Source organism: Neomonachus schauinslandi, chromosome 8, assembly GCF_002201575.2.
Source record: "Neomonachus schauinslandi chromosome 8, ASM220157v2, whole genome shotgun sequence".
In the NCBI taxonomy this organism is placed as follows: Eukaryota; Metazoa; Chordata; class Mammalia; order Carnivora; family Phocidae; genus Neomonachus; species Neomonachus schauinslandi.
The window spans coordinates 117,552,305-117,559,496 of record NC_058410.1 but is presented as its reverse complement, the minus strand read 5'-3'; the positions used below and the strand labels follow the sequence as shown (position 1 = coordinate 117,559,496).

At 39.2% G+C, this 7,192-nt stretch overlaps 1 pseudogene; it reads left to right on the top strand.

The window, feature by feature from the left end:
• The first annotated feature begins 6,011 nt into the window (after positions 1-6,011).
• On the top strand, positions 6,012-6,429 carry LOC110586904 (annotated as a pseudogene).
• Positions 6,430-7,192: the final 763 nt, after the last annotated feature.

The window sequence follows — 7,192 nt, the reverse complement described above, 5'->3', positions numbered from 1 at the left end:
TAACCAATAGACACATGAAAAGATGCTTGAGATCACTAGTTATCAGGGAATTGCAAATCAAAACCACAACGAGATACCACCTTACAACTGTCAGAATAGCAAAAATCAAAGAAAAGAAATAAGAAGTGTTGGTGAGGATGAGGAGAAAAAGAAGCCCTTGTACACTGCTTGTGGGAATGTAAATTAATACAGCCAGTGTGGAAAACAGAATGGAAGTTTCTCAAAAAATTTACAGTAGAAGGACCATGTGATCCAATAATATTACTATGGGTATTGATGTGGGGCCGGTGAGCAAATGGTCAAGAAATAATTCTTGAGATGTTTTTGGTGCAAAAAGGTGATTTTATTTTAGCACAGGGACAGGCCCGATGGGCAGGAAGAGCTGCATGGGTATTGTGAGGTGCGACTGATTATATGCTTTTTAGTTAGTGGGGTTTAGAGATAGTGTAAGTCTCTAAGGAATTTGGAAACAAGGCTTCCAGCACCTTGAGGTGCTAGCGGCTGTTAAGATAAGGTTATTTACTAATCCAGTCAAGAAATGGGCAGAAGACAAGAACAGACATTTCTGCAAAGAAGACATACAAATGGCCAACAGACCCATGAAAAAGTGCTCAGCATCACTCGGCATCAGGGAAATACAAATCAAAACTGCAATGAGATATCACCTCACACAAGTCAGAATGGCTAAAATTAACAAGTCAGGAAACAACAGATGTTGGCGAGGATGCAGAGAAAGGGGAACCCTCTTACACTGGTGGGAATGCAAGCTGGTGCAGCCACTCTGGAAAACAGTATGGAGGTTCCTCAAAAAGTTGAAATTAGAGCTACTCTATGACCCAGCAATTGCACTATTAGGTATTTACCCTAAAGATAAAATGTAGTGATCTGAAGGGGCACGTGCACCCCAATGTTTATAGCAGTGATGTCCACAATAGCGAAACTGTGGAAGGAGCTGAGATGTCCATCAACAGAGGAATAGATAAAGAAGATGTGGTATCTCTATACAATGAAATATTACTGAGCCATCAGGATGAAATCTTACCATTTACATCGATGTGGATGGAACTGGAGGGTATTAGGCTAAGTGGAATAAGTCAATCAGAGAAAGGAAATGATCATATGGTTTCAGTTATATGTGGAATATAAGAAAGAGTACAGAGGATCATAGGGGAAGGGAGGGAAAACTGAATGGGAAGAAATGAGAGAGGGAGACAAACCATGAGGGACTCTTCAGTATAGGAAATAAACGGGGTTGCTGGAGGGGAGGTGGGTGGGGGGATGGGGTAACTGGGTGATGGACATTAAGGAGAACAGGTGATGCGATGAGCACTGGATATTATATGCAACTGATCAATTACTGAACTCTACATCTGAAACTAATGATGTACTTACTATATGTTGGCCAATTGAATTTAAATTAAAAAAAGATAAGGCTATTTACTACTGTCTAGTAAAACAGTAGTCTTGAGACCCTTCAGATGTATATAGTGGGCCATATGTTTGAAGATGATTGCTAGTATACATCTTGGTGGGGGGTGTTTATATTTATCACAGGAAAGTAACATGAACAAGAACAAAGCTATAGTGGTAAAACATGAAAGGAAGTCCTTGAGGGAGCTGTAGGAGTGTTATAATCTGAAAGCCTCAGGAATCCTGCCTGGAGACTATGAGCCACAGGAAAGTCCAGGCTTTGTTCCTTTTTCTCCCATCATTTCCCCCCTGAACAGTTTGACCCTTAAATCTTTAAGGTTGTTGAGGGTGGAAGGTCTTATCTTCTATAACTTCTCTCTGCTGAATAGGGGTGTAGAGATGTCCCTTCCTATGGATTTCAGTTGGTCAGTTGATAATTTAATGAGTTAGGAAAGACCGAGACAGCTGTTATGTAGAGTTGATAACATATGGGAATCTTGAGCAGAAAGGATCATCTGTTGGCTTGAAGGTATGGCAGTGAAAGAGTTTCAGCACCAGGTGGAGAGACATTGGACAAAAAACAGCAGAACGTGATTAAAATAACAAGAAGAAGTCCAGGAAAAGACCTTTGATAGTTGACCAAAATCCTCCTCCAGTCCAGGAGTTTAGCCAGTCATTAAAGGAAAGGGAGGGGTCATTTAAAGCATCAATTTGACTATTCATATCTTTTAGCAATCCTGTTACATTTTTGTGATGATCTGAAGTATATACATAGCATTCTGTTTTAATAATGGCACATATTCCACCTTCTGTAGCAGTTAAGACATCTAACGCCATTTGATTTTGTAGAACTGCTTTACGAATTTGGGGGCCTGCCTGGCTGGCTCAGTTGGTAGAGCGTGTGACTCCTGATCTCAGGGTTGTAAGTTCCAGCCTCACACTGGATGTAGAGATTACTTAAAAATAAAATCTCAAAAAATAAAACAGAACTGCTTTAAGCATTTGAGTTATCGCAGTGTTTAATAATGTAATGCTATTTTGAGAGTCACTTCAGGCCCTAATTGTGTAGCAGGTGGCGTAGCCATCATATAGATTCTGTTTTGTTAGGCAAGCAATCAGGTCATTAATAAGAGGCACTTTTATGGAAACCAAAGAAAAATACAGGTTAATGGCTGGAGCAAATGACAAACCCCGTTTCTGGGTCCTGAGTGCTGCCAGGGAGAAGATTTTCAGATGTCAGGCCTGAAGCGTCCGCAGACAGAGTGCCAACAGGCCGCGGGAATCAGATGGGCTTTTCTGCTTTGTAATCCACCTGTCTCTGCTGATCCTTTTGACCGGCCCAAAGAGAAGCAGGCACATAGATCGTCTGTACATGAGTTCTGTGGCAATTTCTCTGAGCTGACCTCAAGTTGTCCAGCATCAGCTTTCAGGGCTTTAGGGAAAAGGGCAGTTTTAGTTTTTAATGACTTTAAGTTAAGAGAATGGAAGAAGATTGGAAACCTTAGTTTGGAGAGCCATCGCCAGATATTTCAGGAAACCAGAAGAATTCAGGATCTAGTCTAGTTTATAATCAATAGTATTAAAGTCTAATATCTACAAATATGTGTTATTGAAACATATTTTTTCTCTATAATCACCCTCATTTTATCAAAGATAGCCATATCAAGATTAATTTGCTTGTAAAACATGTCCAGTTTTAACAAATTTGGCCTACTTATTTACCTAAGCTAGCAAGAATAGATCTTTTAAAATCTGCTTTGCTGGAACTTTTTATAAGGAATCTCTAGATTGAACAATTTTAAGCTCTCAAGGCCAGAAACCAAGCCAAATACTTGTTGTCAGATACGCCTGCAATATCTGTAGATTTGGGCAAATTTCTCTTCTCGAAGTCCCCCAAATATCCTGAAGTTCTTGCACCTGCCAGGAATGGACATTTTTTTTTAAAGATTTTATTTATTTATTTGAGAGAGAGAATGAGATAGAGAGAGAGAGCATGAGAGGGGGGAGGGTCAGAGGGAGAAGCAGACTCCCTGCTGAGCAGGGAGCCCGATCCGGGACTTGATCCCGGGACTCCAGGATCATGACCTGAGCCGAAGGCAGTCGCCCAACCAACTGAGCCACCCAGGCGCCCCCAGGAACGGACATTTTTTACTCACGTGCTGAGGCTGTGGGAACTCTTTGAGTGAGGTGCCAGACTGACATTTCCAAGGGGCTTTATTGGCTCCATAAAGTCAACTTTAATACCTTAAAGCTGTTTGATCGTATCTGAGTCTGTGCATGTCTCTCTCAAATCTGACATTCATTCCAGTCAAAGCCTTGGTAAAATAACCAGTGTTTCCAATGGTGTCCTGTTACAAGGAGAACAGATTCTTATTAAACTTATGAAAATAATTATAATTGCCATGGAAGAAAGAATACTCAATGAGAGTTTCTGAATTTCAGAGGGTTCAGGTAGGGAAAAAGTAAAATGCTTCAATCTGTTCCCAAAGGAATATTTTATCGTATTTCTGTATATCATGGATATCTTAAGAGAAAGTTTCCTTAACCTGGGGGAGCTAACGTTAGAGAACGTTTCCAACAACACTTATAAAAATATCATTTTCTCAATTTATTTAGTCCCATATTATTAATTCTTATTCTGTTTGAATGCAGCTTTTTTTCCATTAGTTCTGGAAATTTTCATTTGGCTTAGTTTTATGATCTCAAAGATATCAAATACCTGTATTTGCCAAAAGTTCTTTTCATGGGTCTCCTTGAAGACAAAACACATTTTGTAAGAGCATCAGAACAACTGTAAGTGACAAGAGACTCAAAAATGGACATGGTTAAAGATCTGATGAGAGTTCATTATAATGCAGTTGACAAGGAAACCCAGTTCTTTCTGTGCTACACATAATCAGAAAGTCGAGTGATGACCTTACACCAGGATCTATGAAAACTTTAGGGATTTCATATAATTTCTAGAAGAGTTAAAGCATTTACCCATACAACATCACCTAAAGTTGTCATCAGTTGTTTGACAATGCTTTCCATGTAATTTAACAGACCAAATAAACAAGCCTAATTAGTCAAAAAGACTTCATTTACAATTCAAATCTTGGGGAAAATTTTTAAAACACTCAAAGTTTTAAAGCACATGCCTAAAGAGGATTACATATCATTATAACACTTAAAATGTGATTATTTATCTCCCCAAGGTGATAATAAGCTATTACAAAGACAAACAGGTAGGGTTATAGAGTTGTTCTCAAAATTTAGCTCTTTTAATATTGAGAATTTTTAACTTTCTTAAGTAACCAAAGACCTGATAAAGACAAAACATAGAAACTTTGGTTTTCTGGGCAAGGAAAAGACCACAACTTTGTTTATAATTTCTTATCAAGTGGAAACCAACAATCCAAGAAAACTTCATTTTTTTATCAGAGAAAAAGGCAGAATTTTAATCGTGTACCAGTGTATCTTTAAAATCTATTTATTTCAGCCTTAGTCCTGACCACACATAAAATTTTTCCTAAAGTATTCCCTTCACAAATCTTCTACACCTTTTTTTTATTCAGATTTTGTCCTAAGCCTTTTCTCTCCAAACAACCAGTCTTATTTTTGGACAAAATTACTTGTTTCCCCCCTCAACAAAATGTATTCCCATTCCTCATATCTTTCTCATCAAAAACACATATTTTCTTGCAAACAGAGTTGCTTTCTTATCTCCAACAGCCTTAATTACATTTAGCGGAATTTTAATTCTTACAAACCTTAGTCTCCAGGGAAAACTAAGTAGTAACTGATTGTGAACTGTGTGTTACACTGGAATTCTTTAGATCTGAAATTTATGAATACATTTTATACTTTGTACAAACATGTTTTTCCACAGTACCATCTTGATAAAGCATCAAGTATGTTTACCAATAGACTATCCTCAGCTTCTCCACAATAGGAAGCCAAAAGCAAATAAACATTATGTTTAGTAATTAATGTTTCACTATTTTATCTTATTTGGAAAGACTTAGATATCCAACGAATTCAATCTGACTTGTTATCCAAGTAAAACTTTAAAGTTTCAGGTTACCAAAGATTGTGAAACTGTTTTAACAGTTACCCATGAAAACTTTGAGACAGACAAAATTAATTAACCATTTGAAGCCATCATTTGTTGACAGATTGCAAGAGATTACATGAGCCTTTTTGACCTTCAGCAAACCTTGGTAGAATAAAAGTGTTATAGTTAATGTCGACAACTAATTAAGATAGACATGTCTATCTCAATTAAACCAGCAAACTCAAAGTAGCTTTAACACGAGTATGTTGCACCTATGTCCATTTAAAAGTCAATCAGTTTGTTCCCCATTGTCAATTTTTTCAACCTGGGGCACCTGTACGGTGGGTTAAATCCAAGGGGATGCTCCTTGCTCCTTGAGAGTGAGGGTAGGAGGAGCCGAAGGCGATGGTGGCCGGGGTACCCACGATGGTATGGGTACAAGCTGCATCCATGGTGGTGCAGAAACGGGCGGGGAAGGGGCGGGGGAGGTGAGATGCAGCTGGCAAGGCTGGAGGTGGATACAGGCTCAGACAGAAGAGACCTTCCTTTCTGCCTCTGTTGCGCCATGGTGCCCGTGGAAAAGCTTGTGATTGTGGGCGGGGTGGGGGAGAAGCAAGTTCCGAAGTTTACCCTTAACTGCTCCCACCCAGTAGAAGGTGGAATCCTGGATGCTGCCGGTTTGAAGTGATTTCTTCAAGAGAGAATCAAAGCGAATGGAAAAGCTGGGAGTCTCTCCCGGTGGAGGGGTTGTAACCATTGAAAGGTGCAAGAGCAAGATCACCGTAACTTCTGAGGTGCCTTTTTCCGTAAAGGTATTTGAAATATCTCATAAAAAAATATTTGAAGAACAATAATCTACGTGACTGCACGTAGTTGCTAAGAGCAAAGAGAGTTACTAATTGCATTACTTCCAGGTTAATCAGGACGAGGAAGGAGAGGAAGAAGGAGGATTAAAACTCATTTATCTGGAAGATTTTGTATGAATTCTTGAATAAAGCATGGGAACTAAAATGGTGGTTTTCCTTGTATGGAAAGGAATGGATTGCGGTATGGGTTGGCCAGAAAATTGGAAATCATAGTAAACGAACTTCACTCAGGCTGCCATTCTCTTATTTATAATTAGACTTTTTTTTTCCTGTTTGAAAATTTTAGTTATTGTGGTAATAATACCAAAACAGAAGTGAGCTCCTTTCAGAGAATTGCTGGTGATTTGACCTTGAGCATGTGGATAAGGGTGTGGAGCTGCGTGCACTTTAGTCATTATTTTACTTTAAAAAGTGAGAGTTTCATCTGGTGCTCTTCTTAGAGGTTCATTTATACAAACATGGGGGCTCCTAATTCACTGAAAGCAAAACCAGTGACTTCTTTGAGGTTCTCTTCTTGCAGGAAAATGTCAGTGTTGACAAAAATGCAGGGTTCTGCGGCATTTACTTCAATTTTTTATGACAATTTACTCGATGTACACAATTATTATGTATGCTAATCCTTTTTCTTCCTGTAGAAATAAAATGTCCTTTTGTGCTGCTGCATATTCTACTACCTTCCAGAAAAGAGTTTGCAGAGCCCAGGGCAGGACACAGGAGACAGAAGTTTACTGAATACCCTGCAAGGGAGTAGCAGGCAGGGCAGCAAAGGAGAGCCTACCTGCCAGGAGGCAGTGGTGGGGGCTACAGTTAATGGGGGAGTGAGGAGGTGTGGGAACGTATGGAATTTTCCTTTTTTGGTACCTGTGCCCATATGTAAGTA